We start from the raw sequence: 20130 nt of genomic DNA, 5'->3' as shown, positions 1-20130 counted from the left end.
GCCCTTCTCCGAAGACTCAGGGCGGCTTACAAGCTTAGCAGTAGCCTTCATTCTATGTATATGCCTGCTTATTAGGGCTTTCATACACCCCCAAGCGGCATTATTACAAAGTCAGCTTAATTGCCCCCAACAATCTGGGTCCTCATTTTACCTACCTCGGAAGGATGGAACGCTGAAGTTAGAAGGGACCTTGGAGGTCTTCTATACCTGCTCAAGCGGGACACCTTATACTATCTGGACAAATGGCTGTGCAATCTCTTTTTTAAAAAACTTCAGTGATGGAGCACTTGGTATCCTACTGCTCTGAAGAACTGTAACAAGCATGTTGGTAGTGTCTATCAGCTAGTGAAATATGCCGATTGTCAGGAGCAAGATAGGGCAAGATAGAAGAATTTCCAAGACTTATCAAGTCCCCTTCCCACTGATACATATCGGGACAGATAATACCAAAGAACAGCTAAACCATATTACCACAGCCTTGAAACTTAAGAACCTGGAGCGGTCATAGCCTAATCATCATCCAATATCATGAAAAGAATGAGAAAAAAATAATATTAAAGAGGGAAAGGGGGAAAATGCACATAGAAAACAAAATGGAGTTTTCAGAAACTTGTAACAAATTTCTGCAATTAAGCACAGAGAAGGAAATTTATTAATATATTTTTCTAAAGTAGAGTTCCCCAACTTTTCCGGTTTTGGGAGCCGACGGGAAGGATGGGCCAAGGGGATGGTTCTGGGCAAATGCACACATGCACACACATTTACATGAGCAGTTAGCAAGGACTCGCACACGTGCAGCTCCATTTATGCAAACGGCAGACACACATGTCACATGAAAGACAAAATATGAAAGATTTGATGTAGCAGTAGTACAGGAGAGAGATCTAATACTGTTACTGCCCAGCAGACAGGATCAAAACCCATGGAAAAACCAGATAGAAGTAGGCTGAGGCTAGACATCAAGAGGAATGTCATAACTATACAAGTTAAGCTATCAGCCAATGGAACAAAATGCCTGTTTTAGTGACTTGCTAGAGGTGTTGAAACATGCTGTCGATGTAAAGCCCTGCCTCAGCTGAATCTCTCAAGAAACCAGAACTCTTGAAACTGGCATCATTTTAAAAGGAACTTTTATTGAGAGTGAAAGCAAGAGAAGGCAGGCAGAATCTGAAGTTCCCAGGTGAAACCATTAGGCTAAACCCCATTGTTCAAAACACCTCCCAACTGCCCAGTCCATAAGAGCCAATCCAGAGTTGCAAAGATGTGAGAACTCTGGACAGAAGCTACGATAAGCAGATGTTCCCAGGCAACATTTTGAAATTAAAGAGATCCTTGATTCTGTAAATATGGAACAACACAATACCTCATAGCATGGAAAGACCTCACCACATCCCAAAATGTGTTAATTCACAAGAAATAGGTTAGAGCCTCTAGACTGCTCAAACGATTCCATGCTCTTTACCCGGATAAACCTAACTTCCTTGGTGTGAGGCAAAGTAGATAGCCTTAGGCACTTCCCCCTAACATTCCCCAGAAAGGTACATCAAAGGGTAGAGGAACAGAGTAAACAAAGTAAAGCTAAACATCACAGGAGAGCTCCAAAGGTCCCCCCTCTCATCTGGATGGCAGCGTCAATGACAAGAGATCTAAAGGAAGGGACCTGACATAACTGCCTCCCCTAAAAGAAGAAGAAATCTACTTGGAGCAGAGCAAAACAATAAAGGGGAGAGAACAAAATAACATAGGTTTATCCAGGTAAAGAGCATGGAATTGTTTTGCTGAACAAATGAATACAAAAACTGAAATTCCTGGAAGATTCAATGAACATTAATATTTTCCAACTAGGCCAAGAATTTATCATTTAGCCTGAGAAGAGTAAGAAAAGAACCGCAAGAATTAAAAGTCTACTGGTGGTCCTTTAAGAACAGCAGGAATCATTGTATGCTTATGGCATATTTCTCTTCCTGCCTAAAAAACAAACTTCCTGGTATATATTTACAATACATTCAGGTTTATAGCAGTTGATAAGAAGGGATAAGAATTTATCAGTTCAGTGAAGTAAGTCCTACAGCAGAAATAGGCAATGGAAGCTCTCTGCTCTATATCAAAATGATTTGAAACAAACATGTTGACTGGACTACTAGTTCATGAGCATGCTATCTACCAGGAGCAAAGTCTAAGGACATGTCAGTACAATTTCCAAGATTTATTAATCCCACTGACAATTGTCTTTTGCTAATACTTTTGGGGAGATATTTCAAGGAATAGCTACAACTGTACTACTTTCTAAGAAGGAAGCTCAAGACTCCAAGAGTTTGGGTGATTAGGGTATTCTGAAACAACTCTATAAAATTTCACTCTGTGTTTTACCTGACAGCCATTTCAGATATTTGGACTATTATATAATTCCCACGGTGGTTGGAAAATTCTGGGAGTCAAAGTCCACACATCATAAGGTTGCCAAAGCTGAGAACATCGCACTAGGACTAGGTCATTGTGAAGGGCAAGATGAAGTTTGATTGAATGTTTTGATAAGCAGAGCCATGATCAGGAAATTCGTCTCTGCTTGAATTTAAATCATCTGAAATTGATGAACCACCGCATGGATGAACCCATCTGTATTGTCTTTGAGAATCTTGGAGAACTAGTAAAGAAGTTAATAGAGAAGAGCACAATTTGTCCCTATCTTCAAAAGGGGAGAACAATAATGTTTAAAAATATATAAATTATCGTAGCCTTTTTCTTGTATTTTTTTTTAAATCCCATTTATATTCCGCCCTTCTCCGAAGACTCAGGGCGGTTTACAATTTAAAGCACAAATCAATGTGCTTAGCCATTTCTTCTTGTGACAACACAGGATCACAAACATCTGACAGTGGTTTATCAAAAGCACTGTGGTTTAATATACAACATGAAACAACATTCAGGGAGCATACAGAATACAAGGTAGTCAGTTATGTGCAAATGGTTCAAGTGCAGCTAAAGATTCCAACTGTCATTCCCCTCAGACACAGTCTCTTAAAGGGATACTACCCCCAAAAGACTCTGCTGACCTATTCTCCAAATATCACTTCTGCCGGTCAGCTACTAAATTATAATGACCTTGACACTCCTCCCATTTAGAGCTGAACGGCTGCTAGTCCAAACGCCTTTACTCAGTTTTTTTTAAAGGTTTTTTTATTAAAGAGTTTTACAAAGTGCAGCGGCACGGACACTTTTGGGGGCCTCCTGATACTCCCATATCACACCTCTCCTCCGTGAGCTGCACTGGCTTCCGGTTGCCTTCCGAGTGAAATTCAAGGTGCTAACAATGACATACAAAGCCCTACATGGCATGGGTCCGGACTACCTACGGGAGCACCTTCTGCCAATGTCAACACCCCACCGTCCTGTGCGCTCCCACAGGGAGGGCCTCCTCAGGGTGCCACCGCTCAAGGAATGTCGGCTGGTGGCCCCCAGGGGGAGGGCATTCTCAGTGGGTGCCCCAGCCCTCTGGAACTGCTTGCCAACTGAAATCCGGATGGCCCCCGACCTCTGCACCTTCCGGCGCGACTTAAAAACTTACCTGTTCCAGCAGTCCGGCCTGGCCTGATAGCTCTAATTGGGGTCCCAGTTTGTTTTGACTATTGTTTTTCAGTATTGTTTCAATCTGTATACCTACCTTACTCTGTACACCGCCCCGAGTCCCTCGGGAGAAGGGCGGTTTATAAAAACAAACAAACAAATAAATAAATAAATAAAAACAAAATTTTACAATATATCCCCAAATCCCTCCCACCCTAAACCCCCCCACTTCCCCCCCCCCACTTCCCAGAGCTAAATACAGGATTATAGTTACAATAATCATATTCTAAATAAAAATTATGCATAATATACAATTAACCAAATTCATAATGCGCTTTAACTCTCTTTTAACATAACTATAAACAACGTACCAATAACAATATCCCACTAAAGTCTACTCATAAGCTAAATGATACTTTTTAGTCCCATATTTGTTTTGAATATAATTTATCCATCTCCTCCAAACTGAAATATATCTTTCCTGTGAATGATCCTTCAGATAAGCAGAAATCTTAGACATTTCTGCAAGATTCGAAACTTTAAACACCCATTCTTCTACAGTGGGCAAACTATTCTTCTTCCAATATTGTCCCACCAGTAACCGTGCTGCTGTTATCATGTTCAACATCAAGTTAGTTTCTTTAACATCACAATCTACAACAATGCCCAATAAAAACTTTATCTTTCTCTTAAAAATCTTTTGAATGTTCCACCAAATTATAATCCAAAAAGCTTTTATATTTCTACAAGTCCACCACATGTGAAAATAGGTAGCTTCTAAACTACCACACCTCCAACATTTAGACTGTAGATTAGGATACATGTTGGACAGCTTCTTGGGATCCAGATGCCATCTATAAAACATTTTATAAAAATTTTCTCTTAAATTTTGAGCCTGGGTAAATTTAACATTTCTGACCCAAATTATCTCCCAGGTGTCCAACGAAATTGGTTCCTGAATATTTTGTGCCCACTTTATCATGCAGTCTTTAACCAGTTCCGTTTCCGAATCCAATTCAATTAAAGCATTATATATCCTCTTTATATGTGCACAATTTGAATCTCTAATTTGCTTTACTAAATTTTGATCTGTAATTGTGATGCCAACCTTTTGATCTGACTTCCACCTAGCTTTCAATTGGGTATATTGAAACCAAGAGTAACTTATGTTTTCTTGTCTTAACTCCTCTACTGGTTTAAGTTGCCAATCATTCCCTTGCAATCTAAGTAGAGCTGAACGGCTGCTAGTCCAAACGCCTTTACTCAGTTTTGATACTTGTCCAAACTCAAAAGCTTCATTAATATATCAGCCAAATTATTTTCAGAGAGGCAATGCTTTAACTTAATAAATAAACTTTTAGTTTATTCTTTATTGCCTCTCCTACATTGCAATTCATTATTTTGTAACACCTTTTTATATACCCACTTACATCCCACAGCCTTTTTTCTTTCTGGTAATCTCATGGGTAAGAACACTTGATGCACATTCATAGATTCAATTTCCCTGTCCATGGTTTCTTTCCATTTTTCTTGTTCTGTTTTCAGTAAGGACATCATTTCTTGGTAACTGCGAGGTTCATAACGCATACTACATACTCTAACCTTACTTGCCTTGTATCTATCAGGAGGTACTCCTTTATTAATTCATTCTGATCTCCTTGGTAACACCTGTTCCTGTGCTTTGTGTCTTCACTTTTCATGTCAGGTCTCTCCTCCTTTATGTTTACAGTTTCTGACCTGCTACCCATTTTCTCTGATGATGGGTCTTCTGTAGCTTCTCCTCCCTGAGACCTATTACTATGTGATGGAATAAACACGTCTGTGTTGGCATCTACCCTATTCCAATTACTATACTCTGCAAAGCTGGCAGAATGTGAAATTACAACTTCCTGAGTTCCATCAGTAAACCTATATATTCCTTGGATCCTGTCAGAACCCATCCAATCCACATCTTAAGAAAGAAAGATTCTTGGAGACAGGATTATCCAAGCAGGAACTTTTACTAAGACATAGATGATAGAGGGTATAATAGACAGGATCTGAAGAATCCCCTCGCAGATCTATATTTTTAAAGTGTCCCCAAGCAAACTCCACCCCTCAATTCATTTGCTCAGTTCCGGATCAGCTGAATTCCAGGTGGCAAGCCCCTCATGGGAAAAGGAGAAACATCAGTCCATTCGTAGCAAAATCAATCCCACCCCTTCACATTCCATCCGGAGAGACAAACCGGATTCCCCACCCCCACCCCTTTCTGAGTTGCCTGTGAGAGGGAGAATGCCTCTCATCGATCTTATTGTGATGTGTAACAGGCAAGCTAAATAAACAAAAAGTTACATCTAAGGAAAGGAAGTGGAAGGCAGCTTCCGGTTCACGCGCGTGGCGCTTCTGGATGTGCAAGAACAGTCTGCTTCCTGCCATCCGTTTCTTTCTTTTTTGGAGGACCTGAAAAGGGTCAAAAATCACCCAGGAGGGGCGATTACCAAGAGGAGGACTTTCCTGTGATCACAGAAGGGCAGCAGCCCTCCACTGGATTCTGGGATCATCTCCTTTGGCCTGAAGAAGAAGAAACCAGCCATAAAGATGGCCGATCGTTAAGCCGCTCCCTGCCGAAAGCCAAAAGCACTACCTAGCACTAAGAAGCAATCTGGAGGACCTGGGTGAGCTTTTACCTTTCTTATTCCCTTAACCATCTTCCTGTGGGACTTTCCTGAAAATCTATTTCCCCATTTTTTGAGAAAATGGCAAATATCTCCTTTGGGAACAAATCTTAAAGCCTCAAAGCTACAAAAGAAATTCAATTAATTCAGCAAAGAAATTAAGCAATTTCATCTGTATTTACTAAAAAGCTTCTATTTGTTGCTGGGAATCTACTATCCTATCTAAGCTGTGAATTAAGGAAAAAATTTGGACTAATCCTACAAAAGGTCTATATTAATTTTGAAAAAGAAAAGAAGAAAATTCTTACATTGCACGTTATATGTTATTGATGACATCTTGTAGCAAAACCTGGTACAGCAACTAAATTTCCTTTTTTTTTGTTGTGAGAGCTGACTGAATAACAGAGCTGTCCTTGACACTAAGATAAGGGTGGGAACACCTGGCACTGAATACAACTCTTCAGGAGGTGGAAAATCTTTGACTATTATTAAAACAGCCTCCAAAGAAGATTTAACTGCAAACAACAACGAAATGGATGAATACATCCCACCACTTGATTATAAAATGATACTGGACACGATTTTGGTAATGACAGAGCAAATTAAAGCCAAACTGCAAGAAAAATCTGACAACTTAAAGCCACCAAATCAAACTGACTGTAAATGAGGAAAAGATAACCCAAAATCAAATAAAAGAAGTGGAAACTAACACTAAAATAGGAGATTTCAAAGAACAACAAAAGCAACCCACAGAAGACTTTAAAGTCCAAACTTTAATGGCAACTACAAAACTTACAACCCAAAAAGCAGCAGCACCTGAAGAAAACAACACCAAGAGTGAAGACACTAAAGGCCTTCAAATACAATATATTGAGAATCCAATTAATCAAATGACAACCATAAAACCAGCTACTACTTTCTACCTAACCCAGATAGAATTGGAAGAACAAAAAGATTTGACTGATTTAATGACAACTATATTATATCAACCATCAAAAACTGAATTATCAAAGCAAAAATACAATGGTTACAAAGGGGACATCTTCCTTGCAAAACTGACATTTGCATATGCTCCCTGGATTCAAATAAGGGGTATAGGAAGAAAGGAAGATACATTTGAGAATCTAGAATTTTATATATAAAAGATAGTATTTTAATAATTGTTGAACGGTTAAGGCAAAAAATATATTTCTAATGACTGGTGATTTGTTAAGATGAAAATTAGACTTTAATGGTAAAACATAAGAATGCTTTATAATGAACAATATAAGTTTTGTAGACAAAAGAATTATTGTTTATTGAAATAGGGAATTGTGGGTTACCCAAAAATTAAGCTTTTCCCTATATACTATAGGCTATTCTAGAATATTCTATTGCAATTAGATAAAATTTAAAAACAGGATATTGATATGTACTGTATTAGTGAAAATATATTTTAAATTTTGTTGATTGACTAGGTTACAACTAGAAGTGTACTAACTCGCTTTTTTTGACTATATAATACCGGTAACTAAAGGAATTAGAGAGGGCATCTCTATTGATGTAACCTGAACTATTTACAACTGGTTATTTCTTATTTTAACTACCCAACCACCATATTGTTTTACAAATACATGTATATGTAAATATTAAAAAATCAATAAAACTTGTATTAAAAAAAGGAAAGGAAGTGGAAGCAATAAACTCCCATGTTTTTTCCCTTTTCCTCCTTGGGAATGGCAAAATCCAAGGAGGGGCAGGGGGTTGAGATTTGAGTTTGCACAGAAAAGAGTTAGAAATGAAATATAAATGGATTCTGACATAAACCTCATTTTTCTGGTCTTCTTATGTTCCTTCCTTCTACTGTTCTTAGGATTATGTACCCAGGCATAACTACTAAAAGTTCTTAGGTGAGCCAATGAGGGTTTCTTATTGTATAACAAAAAATATGGAGTTTCGTTCACAGCAGAACTCCATAATCTGTTTATTAAATAGTTAGCCATTTTTATGGCTTCTCCCCAGTACCCTCTATTCATGCCTGCATCTGCAAATAGTGAGTCCTTCATAATCTGTAATACGCCATTTCTCCTTTCAGCTACTCTGTTTTCAGCTGGTGTATAGGGGTTTGTTCGTCAGTATCTAATACCTAGACTCCTAAGCCAACGTTGAAAATTGTCGGACATCAATTCTGTTCCCCTATCTGTCTGCAGTTGGCATACTTTACCACCATATCTGCATTCCACAAATGTCACCCATTGTTCAAATTGTTGCAATACCTCTGTTTTGTGTTTGAGTAAATAACAAAATCCATATCTGATATAATTATCTACAATTACCAGAGCATATCTTGCTCCTCCAATAGATGGTGCCATAGGACATATTAATTCAGTGTGTACTAACTGTAAAACTTTGTCTTTCATAAGCTTTTCTTGCTAACAGGATAAACCCTAGATTTTGACTCCTTACACATGGCACAATCTAGGTATGCATCACAGTTCTTCACTTTCAATCCTTTTGCTATTTCTGGCATTTTCTGTAGCACTCTAAAGCTGGCATGACCTAATCTCCTATGCATTAGATGCACACAGTTGTCCTGTGTGGGTGTGTTTGTCAGAGTACTTGTTCTCCTAATATGTATAAACCATTCTGTCCAATGCCCCATGCACAAATCCTCCCTTCTTTCCTGAAAGTATATTGCCCTCTAGCAAACATTACTTCATATCCCTTGCTATCTAGACATGCAACATAGTAAATTATGGTCTATGTCTGGCATATATAACACCTTTTTCAATGTTACCCCTAGTTCAGGTACATAGACATTTCCTTCGCCTTTAACTGCTGACCGTTGTCCATTAGCCAGGCTGACAAAATCCTGGTTAGTTGGTCTTAAACCAATAAATGCATGTGGGTTTGCTACAACATGCTGGCTTGCCCCACTGTCTAGTAGCCACTTGTTGCACGTGTTTTTCTTTGTTGCTGCCTGGGTAAATAACATCCCATCTTTGGTTGGTTGCATAGTTCAATATCCTTGTCTTGCTGTGCCTCTGTTTTTCCTCTCTGGACAGTGTCTCTGGAGATGTTCGGCAGAACCACTCACCTAGTAATGTTTTACAGTGAAAACAGTCTCAGCTCCTCTTTTTTTCTTTCTCTAATGTTGCTGTCATACGTCTGGTTTGAGCATTTTCTCTTCCCTTTCCTCGCTGCCTATCCAACCATTTCTGTTCTTCCTCCAGTAACTGGCCAGTTAAATATACGGTAGTTAAATTCTGTTCATCCATGGATTCTAAACTTGTTACTAGAACATCCCATGTATTGTCCAATGAACTGAGCACCACTATATTTTGTGTGCCTCAGTAAAGGTCATTCCTCTTTCTTCTAATTCTAGGAATGTTTTTCTCATGTCCTGCAAATGCTTAGACATGCTCTCTCCCTATTTACGTTGTGCTTTATAAAGTCTCCTTGTCAACATTACTTTGCTGCCTGCAGTCTCTCTTACATACACCCTGCGCAAAGCCTCCCAGCACTCTTTTGCAGATTGGAGACCTCTTACATGTATCAATTGGTTATCCTTCAAACTCAGGATAATGTTAGCTAACGCTTTCTCATTTTTTCTCTGGTTCCATTCATCCAGTTCTGTTGGATTAGTAACTATTATCCACAGCTCCTCTCTTCTTAAATACATTTCCATTTTTAAACTCTAGGAGAGGTAGTTTGTTTCGTTCAGCTGGGATACCACAAAGCCTCCTCCCATAACAGCAACAGAGGCCATTTTTTGACTTTTACCTTGTATAACCACAAACCACACTCAAAACCACAATGCTCAATTCCTCTGAATCTGGTCAGGTTCTCACCTGTTTTCTCATGGCTTTCCTTCACACTGGGTTTTACTTCACATTGGGCTTTTTCTTCAAACTGGGCCCATAACCTGTTGTTTAAAATATATAAATTATCGTAGCCTTTTTCTTGTTTTCTTCTTGTGACAACACAGGATCACAAACATCTGACAATGGTTTATCAAAAGTACTGTGATTTAATATACAACATTGTTGCGTAGTGGGTTCTGGAGAGCAGGAAGGATGCCGAGACAATGAGTACAGCATAGCGGCTCTTTATTTAGGTGAAGGGACTGTACTGGGGAATAGGGGTTACCTGCGCCCTTTATATACCTGGCCAGGTACACATCCAACCAATCAGGGTGAACCTCTGTTTCCCGCCGAAAAATGCTCCCGGCCACAACAGTTTTGGTTCAGCGCCACCTGGTGGTATCTGTTATGCCAGTGCTCAAGGTGTTCCCTTAAGCCCAATACATAACAAACATGAAATAACAACATTCAGGGTTGAACTGTGGAGATTGGTGCTCATTCCCCTCAGACACAGTCTCTTAAAGGGATACTACTCCCCAAATACTCTGCTGACCTATTCTCCAAACATCACTTTTGCCGGTCAGCTACTAAATTATAATTAATCCTTGACAAATAGAACAAACTACAGACTAATCAGGCTGACACAAGATCATAAAGAGACTGGTCAGCAAGTATGTTGAAACTAAAATGGTAATTTGCAGAAATCAGCATGGATTTGTCAAGAGCACATCTTGTCAGGCTAATATTATCTCATTTTTTAATCAAGCAATTTCCTTAATGGTCTGAGAACATTGTAGACATGAAATACATTTTCAGCAAAATGACAAAGTACCTCAAACGTGCAAATGAATAAGCTAGTTAAGTGGGGCTGAATGCATGCTAATTAAACAAGCGTCTCAAAAAAATCTTCCTCAAAGAATGCATATCAGTAGTTCTTTATCAAAGCTCGGGCCTGGCCTCTCTGCTCTTCAATGTTTGCATGATTAAATTGATGAATTGAATGTTTATTAAAGAAAGTTCAAAATGATTATGATAACTTGAAAACTGGGTTGAATGTAATAGAATTTAACAGGGATAAATGTCTAATAATAATAATAATAAAAAAACTTGGAAGAGACCTTGGAGGTCATCCAGTCCAACCTTCTGCTCAGGCAGGAAACCCTATACCATTTCAGGCAAATGGCTGTCCAGTCTCTTCTTAAAAACTTCCAGTGTTGGAGCATTCACCGTTTCTGGAGGCAGGTTGTTCCACTAGTTAATTGTTCTAACTGTCAGGAAGTTTCTTCTTAGTTCTAGGTTGCTTCTCTCTTTGGTTTGTTTCCATCCGTTGCTTCTTGTCCTGCCTTCAGGTGCTTTGAACAATATATTGACTCCTCCTTATTTGTGGCAGCCCCTGAGATATTGAAACCTTGCTATCATGTCACCCCAGTCCTTCTCTTCATTAAACTAGACATACCCAATTCCAGCAACCGTTCCTTATATGTTTTAGCCTCCAGTCCTCTAATCATCTTTGTTGTTCTTCTCTGTACGCTTTCTAGAGTCTCAACATCTTTTCTACATTGTAGTGACCAAAATTGGATGCAGTATTCCAAGTGTGGCCTTACCAAGGCATTGTACAGTGGTATTAATACTTCACGTGATCCTGATTCTATCCCTCTGTTAATGCAGCCTAACACTGTGTTGGCTTTTTTGGCAGCTGCAGCACACTGCTGGCTCATATCTAAGTGATTGTCCACTAGGACTCTGAGATCCCTCTCACAGTTACTACTATTGAGCAAGGTACCACCTACACTATACCTGTACATTTGGTTTTTCTTGCCTAAATGTAGAACCTTACTTTTTTCACCACTGAATTTCATTTTGTTAGACAGCGCCCAGTGTTCAAGTCTGTCAAGATCCTTCTTTATCTTAAGCCTATCTTCTGGAGTGTTGGCTATTCCTGCCAGCTTGGTGTCATCTGCAAATTTGATGAGTTCCCCATCTATCTCCTCATCCAAAACCTTGATGAAGATGTTGAAGAACACTGGGCCTAGAACAGAGCCCTGGGGCACCCCACTACACACTTCCCTCCATGTAGATGCAGTTCCATTGAGGACCACACGCTGAGTACGGCCAGTCAACCAGCTACTAATCCATCTGGTGGTGATGCTGTCTAACCCACATTTTTCTATCTTATCAAGTAGTAGGTTGTGATCTACTTTATCAAATGCCTTACTGAAGTCCAAGTAAATTATATCCACAGCATTCCTCTGGTCCACTAATTTTGTCACTTGCTCAAAGAATGTAATAAGATTTGTCTGGCATGATCTGTTTTTGACAAAGCCATGTTGACTTTTGGTAATGACTTTGTTTGCCTCTAGGTGTTTGCTGGTTCATTGTTTGATTATCTTTTCCAGAATCTTCCCAGGTATTGAAGTCAGGCTGATAGGTCTGTAATTTCCTGGATCTATTTTTTTCCCTTTTTTGAAGATGGGAACTACATCAGCTCTTTTCCAGTCCTTGGGGTGTAATCCATCTGGTCCTAGTGATTTGAACTCGTGTAGGCTGGACAGGTGCTCACTTACCATTTTCTTGCCTACCTTAACTTGTACCACTGGAATAATCCACGGAAGGAGGCAAAGCCAGATAATTACTTCAAACATTTTTTACAATGTTAAACATTCTAAATTGTGAAATTAAATAAGGTGGGTGGTCAGAGAGAATTGGTGCTATAATACTCCAGCTCAGCTACATAACTAAGCTATGATTTAGTTCACTTAGATTGGGTTTAACATGTGTGTCCCCAGCTGGTGTATCTATTCAAAGTTTCATGCCTTGAACTATCAAATAGAAAATTCTTTTTCTCTTTTAATATGTTGAAAAAATTGCTCTGTTTGAGAGAAATCAATGTTTTTCTTGCCTACTCGCACCCTCACTACAAAAAATTGTTTTCATTTGTGCTTTCTTTCCTAGCTAATAAGTGCACCCTTTTAAAATAACAAAATAACAGTGTATATTATCACTTTTGTGTGTGGCACTGTAATCTTTAGAATTATTTATCATTGTTTAGTGAGTGTGGATGCAGAACTGTTCCTGCACTTCCTAGTTTTTCAGTGCTTAGCCTTCCTGAGCTGCAACAGGGACGTGACCAAAGAAGGAAGATCAGTTAGCTTTCTGTATCCATAAATCTCAATGCCTTTAAAAGGAAACTCATTCCTGTTAGACTCAGTTGTGCTTGCTTGTTTATCATGTAGTCTGGATTTCTGTGTAAAGAATCTTATTCCCTATCCACAGCAGAAACTTTGGCAATCTTTTCTATGAATTGACAGGCATTGATCAAATCCCCCAAAATTTTGTTTTCAAAGAAGATAATTTGATAACATTAAACAAAAGTAGGAACATTTTCTCCTGGTCCTCATCTGAAGGCATTGCTGCCCTTTGTACAGAATGTAGCTAAAAACCAAAATGCAACTTGGGATATTATACTGCACCAAGTAACAAGAAGAAACCTTAAAGAGCTATCCCAACTTGAAAGCACTATATTGAAATTCAGTCCAAGAATATTCTCCGGATGTTTAGTTTATTCTCAGAAGTAATTGCTTTTCTTGAGATATGCATATGAGGTTATTTGTCCCTGGAAATTTATTTTAATTGGCCACTATGATTGCAGAGTTCACTGTGTAAGTGGGAAGTGTTAGTATTAGTCCTACTGTTTTATACAAAAATATGGACAAATATAACCCATATGTCATGATTGCGATGAATGAAAAAAAAATAAATCAGAACTCCGAGGCTTAAATTTTCCTCAAAGCACATGTTTACTGTATTGGATACATAATATCGGTACGGTCGATTGTGAAACCTACTGTAAAAAGAAAAAAAATCATCAGGGTCCAGTCCAACCCGGGAATAATCAAAATGGAGACTGCTTTAGAAAGAAGGTTGTAGTTTATTGAAGAGCAGAGCCAGACAGAAATGTGGCTCTGGGAAAGCTGACCGCATGGAGCAGGGAGTGGTGGGTTTTTATACCTTCTTGGGTTTTTGGAGTTGTTCCTATGGCATGAACTTTGACTTGAGGTTCAATGTGACTTTCTGGTATACTGATGGTGGAGGGTTAATCCTATTATGTCCTAAAGGTCATATCCTGCTTCCGTGGGGCTGTGACTGATGGCTATGTCCTCTGTTGGGTTTTTTTGGGTGAGGGGTTGTTGGTTCTATGGATCTTTGTCTTTCTAATCAGTTCCAAGCTTCCTGGCTCCAGTCTTTCTGAAAGGATTATCAGATCTGTATTTCTACAGACCTGGTTTCTGCTTGGGGCAGAGAGACTTGGGGCTGTCTTTGCCTAAGATTTTTCATTATTCCTTTGGGGAAATATAATACTCTGTCCTTTTAATATCCCCCCAAAATATTTCCTTCTCTAGGAGGGTGGGTGGGTGCTGACTTCCAACACTACTCTACAATTCCCCTTAGGGATTCAATGTAACTAAATATAACAAATCCCTCCCCTCTACTATGCTATAGATCATGCTATCCAATAAAAGCAATTGGCGTGCTTTGTGAAGCCTCTTCTCTCCACCTTCCAGCTCCTGTGGGAATGACCTTGGTACCAATGGGACTACTCTGTGTTTAGTCTAGCAAAGCTTTCATTTTCTTCCCCCCTTCTCTCCCCCTAACCTGTGGCAACTCAGAACGACAAAGATGGCTTCAGCCAGGTTCATTTCAGAACCATGTTTATACAACATGCTCAACTAGATCCATGTAAGTCTCCTTCAAATGGTTGGTCTTGATTGAAGCATTCAACACTACATGGCTAATAAAAAAACCTTACTAATGTATATGTTAAGACAAAAATACGATAAATGCTTACAAATTCATTTACATCTCCCACCTTTCCTATCACTTAACAGAAACTCATTTTTGTGCTTCTCATGTCAGTTGGTTATTGACATAGACAATATTTGCTCTGGGAAACTGTGGCTGCAAGTAACCCAAGAAGTGTTAAAATGTGAGAATGCTGGTACTATCATGCGATTCTCCAATGTACAACAAAGTCAGACCTAATTTAATCAGTTACCAATCTGTAGCATCACCCGTCTTCTTTCTCTGTCTCTTTGTAGACATTGGAAAAGACTTGAAATTTTAAATATACAGTCAGTCATACCACTTTGCCTGCAGATATGTTGACATCTACAAAACAATGTCCAAAAGTTAGTTACACAGGACTTACCTTTACAAAAGCTAATTACTTTTCAACAAGGCTGGCTCTTTTAAGAATGTAAGAGTAGCTTTGCTAGATCTGGTCCATCTTAGGTCCAAATTTTAATTTTCACAGTGGTTAACCAGATATCTCTAGAAATATGCAAGAAAGAGAAGGAAACATACTCCTCTCAATTTCTCTTTAACTGCCATTTAAAGGAAATTGAATTACCCTTGATAGATTTGTCCTTATGAATTGTTTCAATCTCCCTTTACAGTCATCACTTGGCCTTCAGATAATGAATCTAACATGTTAATTATGGACTGGGTATTTTCTTTTGCCTGTTTTTAAGTTTCTTCTAATTTCATAGGAATAGCCAACACTCCAGAAGACAGGGTCAGGATCCAAATGGATCTTGATAGGCTTGAACCCTGGACCCTATCCAACAAAATAAAATTTAATGTAAAGTAAGATTTTACACTTAGGCAGGAAAAAACAAATGTACAAGTACAGATTAGGTGAAACCTAGCTCAAAAGCAGTAACTCTGAGAGAGACCTCAGAGTCCTAGTAGACAATCACTTAAATATGAGCCACCAGCAGCAGCCAAAAAAGTTAATGCGATCCTTGGTTGCATAAACAGAGATAGAGTCAAGATCACAAGAAGTATTAGTACTGCTTTATAAACCTTAGTAACACCACCCCTGGAATACTGCATCCAGTATTGGTCATCACACTATAAAAAGAATGTTGAGACTTTGGAAAGAGTGCACAGAAGAGCAACAGAGATTATTAGGGGCTGGAGAATAAAACATATGAAGAATTGAGTATGGCCAGCCTAGAGAAAAGAAGGACTAGGGGAGACATGATAGCAGTGTTCCAGTATTTGAGGAGCTGCTATAAAGAAGAGAAGGTCAACCTATTTTCCAAAGCACCTAAGGACAGGACAAGAAGCAATCTAGAACTAAGGAGAAATTTCTTAACAGTGATAACAATCAACCAGTGGAATGGATTACCTTCAGAAGTTGTGTGTGCCCCATGACTAGAGACTTTTAAAAAGAGACTGGATAGCCATTTGTCTGAAATGATATCAGATCTCCTGCTTGAGCACCTGTTTGGACTAGAAGACCTCCAAGATCCCTTCCTACTTTATTATTTTGTATTCAGTTTCATTGGATGATACTTGAGCTACATTTTGAGAGAGAAGAAAAAACTCTGCTCATTTTCTTCATATTTTGCATAATTTTATGTATCTCAATCATGTTCTTTTTTCCAAGCTAAAAGTCACAAATATTCTAGCTTTTTCTTAAAGAGAGATTTGCATTCTCCTAAGAACTCTGGCTGCAATCTCCTCCTCACATTTTCCAATATTATTAAATTTCTTCTCCAGCTCCCTTTCAAATCTCCCCTGTTTGAATTTGCCCTTGCTGGCTATAATTAAGCTATTGACTGAAGAATGTAATTCTGTCTACTAACTTGCCACTTGACTAGTAATCAACTACAGTTATAATGCTCTACCATTCAGATCATATGCTTAGTAAATAAGCAAAGTTCAGCCATAAAACTAATGCAATCCATCATCCAATTAGTTATAGAGATCTATTCTGCAGCCTGATAAAGATTCAGGAGAGAGTTGGGAAATCAACAGCTGTGTACAATTTCCAGATTTAAGGCAGTCTCTCTGCCCTAAAGACCTTGACATTATCTAAAAAAATCCTCCTTTTTACTTAATAAGAACTCCTACCATTTTACCCAAAATAGAAGTAAGATTAACTGGTCAAGAGTCTCCTTATCCCCCTTCAGTTTACTTCCCAAGCATGGAAAACAGATAGGTTCAAAGAAAAGTTGTATATTCTTTCTGGCCTCAAAGCTATAATAAAAGATTGATTTGCATGTTTTGATGAATTAGCAATTACATACACACCTTTTAAAGGCTGGTACTGCTGGTTCCCACATTTATTTTTCTTAATTTGTCATTTAGGCTTATAATTTGCTCTTTAGTCATTTTTACTTATTTTGCCTGGGTTCACCTGATTTTCCCCCAATTCAATCAGCAGAAGTTCCAGCCTTGTGGTTTGACAGAAGCAGAGACTTTAGCCGTCTCTGTTAGAAAAGGCAAGGCCACCACTGTTTTGCAACCCTTTAAATGGATAGCATACTCAAAGGGTGCAGGCTTCCTCTGTTTTCCATTTTATTCCATTGTTGTGCGCAGAGGAAGATTTTCCACAAAGGTTGTTTTTGGCTAAGATGTGTGACTGGCTCATCAGTAGAACAAGAACAAGGGAGATGCTTGCTTTAGGAACACAGTGCTCTGAATGGAAGCTTGAGATAGGCAAAATATTTTACATCTGCCTTTGATTTCATTCTGCCAGGGTTCCTTGTTAAAAGAATGCCTTAATTCATTGGGAAAATATTTATAGCTTCTTGCCAAAGATACTGATGGGAAATTCTGGGTGGGCAAAGTATTTGAACAATAAACAAAATCCTAAGATAGTAAATGCAGGGGAAATAGTTGCTGCTGCTAAGTTATGCTCCATTAAGGCAGACCTTCTTGTTCCAAGTGCAAACTGTTAAACCAGGAGCAAGAGAGATGGGGAAAAACTCAGTTATGCAACACAAAAAGCAGAATATTGAACTGGGCAGGTGGTATGGAATTTGGATAATGAAACAGGAGAATGGAAAGCAAGCATTACTTTCTTGGAGGTGAGGACAATGCCCACTTACTAGAAATGTTGGAATATTAGATCTGGCAGCCAGGAGGCCTTCCAATCGCAAAGACCAAGTTGCTAAGCTACTTGGCCTCACTGCAGAGGAAAAGCAAGAAAAACTCCCCATTGAAGAAGGCCCTCTACAGGCTGGCCTCCAGCAAAGGATTGTCACCATTGCAGGAGAATCTGGCAATCCAAGTAATTCCCACTAAGAACTTTCATTCAGTTGACTTACAATCAGTGGCCAAAGAGGGAAACTTTTTAAAGCTCAATATTTTCCGTATCAGAGATATAAAATTGCTTTTGGCCACACATTTAACTATTTGTCTTATCTGAGTTTGTTGCAAACGTTTCCTGAAACCCCCCCCCCACAATTTATGATAACACATTAACACATTGAATTGATGAGTTGTCTGACAATATAATCTGTGAAACAAATAACACTTTTTTATTCTTTTAAAAAGGATTCTTTTTTTCACCTTCCTGGCTATCATGTCACACAATGATTTAATTAGATTTATGGATGATAAATAGAAGTAATACTGATTTGAAGATTTTATAATTAGTGTCCCCAGCCATTTGTGTCTTCCCTTACACTGCTTCCATTTCATTCTTAGTTGTATTAATCAGCATAAATGCAGATAGATGTGTATGCATATAAAATTAGAGCTTTATTTTTAATTGCAACTGAGATAAAAAGACAGAACAGAGGTCCCCAACCTTTTGGGCATCCGGGACCGGTTCCGTGGAGAGAATCCTACTTTCCCACCCCTCAAGAGAAGTTACTGCTCAGCCTGCCTAATTGAAAAGAGTATCAAAACCAGGTCATAAATAATTGAATAAGTTTGGTTTACAATTGATTAAGTAAGAGAGGAAGACCTACAACACTTGAGATTTGTTATAGAATGTTATGTCTTTTAAGAGAGGTTTTTCTAACTCAGCTTTCTAAAATCAGAGAAGCTTTCTAATTATGGAATGTGTTTTTTGAGTATGCATGCACACTGTTAACTAGGTTTTTGCAAAACCAACATTATTTTAAGATCTTCCAGAAACACATGGTCTTTCTTGCATTTTCTTACATATATAGTGGTAATTTCAGGAACTAATGGTAAGAAACAACCAACGTTTCATGTGGCTGTGACATATTTTGTTTAACATTACAATGATTTGTACATTAAAGGTTGTACATGATTTTAAATGAAAGAAGCATTTGTTTAGGAAAAAAGATGTTTCATATGAGCTCATTCTTTTCAACTTGTAATGAAAATACTTGTTGTTCATGAGTTTTCATTCAGAAGAATCTGCTTAATTGATCAGGAGTGGTCTCTTCTTTCCATTAAACTGACTGGTGAAAAATATTCTTTAGACAAACATATTATTGGCACAAGTATCAATCCTTCAGTTCAGCTTCATCTTTTCATCTTTCCCTTGAGGAAGACAGAAGTAATGACCAAGGATTACAGAGAAGGATCCTCTTACATTAATTGAAAACAAAAGGCACTTTTGTAAGGAGAAAACAGGAGGAGGGTGTGTGTGTGCAAAAGGCAGCAGGCACTGCTAGCTTGGATGCCTTTGGAGATTCACAAGGCTACCTGGGAAGGGCTGAGCCCAGATGCTCCTCTCCTTTCCCTGTACTCTTCTCCTTCCAGTTTTGGCCTCCCCTTCACCAGCAGAAGTGTCTGCAAAGGATCAAAAAAGTAAAGATGGCAGCCACAATCATGCACTCAAAGCCCTGCCTTTTTAAAGGCATTTCAAAGGATTGATCAGACGGTTGTAGCCACCGATCTTGTCTGTTTTGATTTCACATTCATTTGCTGAATACTCCTTCCTCCTATTTTTTACCCAAAAGCCCTATGAGGTGAGTTTGGCTGAGAGAAAAAGTGACTAGTCTAAAGTCACTTTGGACTAGCCAGCTTTCGTACCTAAGGCAGGACTACAATTCTTGATTTCTAGACTGATACCTTAACCCCAGGAGCCAACTGGCTCTTTTCATCTTTTTCTGCTGAAAAGAAATGATATCATCAGCCTGCTTCAAGTTGCCTGATGCTACTTTATGTGTAATCTTTGAATGTAATTCATTCAGTTCAGTTCTGACCAATGCAGAATAAAGTAGAACTATGCTTTGGATCCCCTTTATGGATTACTGCCTTGTTGTGGTGAAGGGGCTTGCGTAACTCAATAAAGC

The sequence above is a fragment of the Vipera ursinii genome, assembly GCF_947247035.1.
Source record: "Vipera ursinii genome assembly, chromosome: 5".
NCBI lineage: Eukaryota > Metazoa > Chordata > Lepidosauria > Squamata > Viperidae > Vipera > Vipera ursinii.
This window is presented reverse-complemented; position numbering follows the sequence as displayed.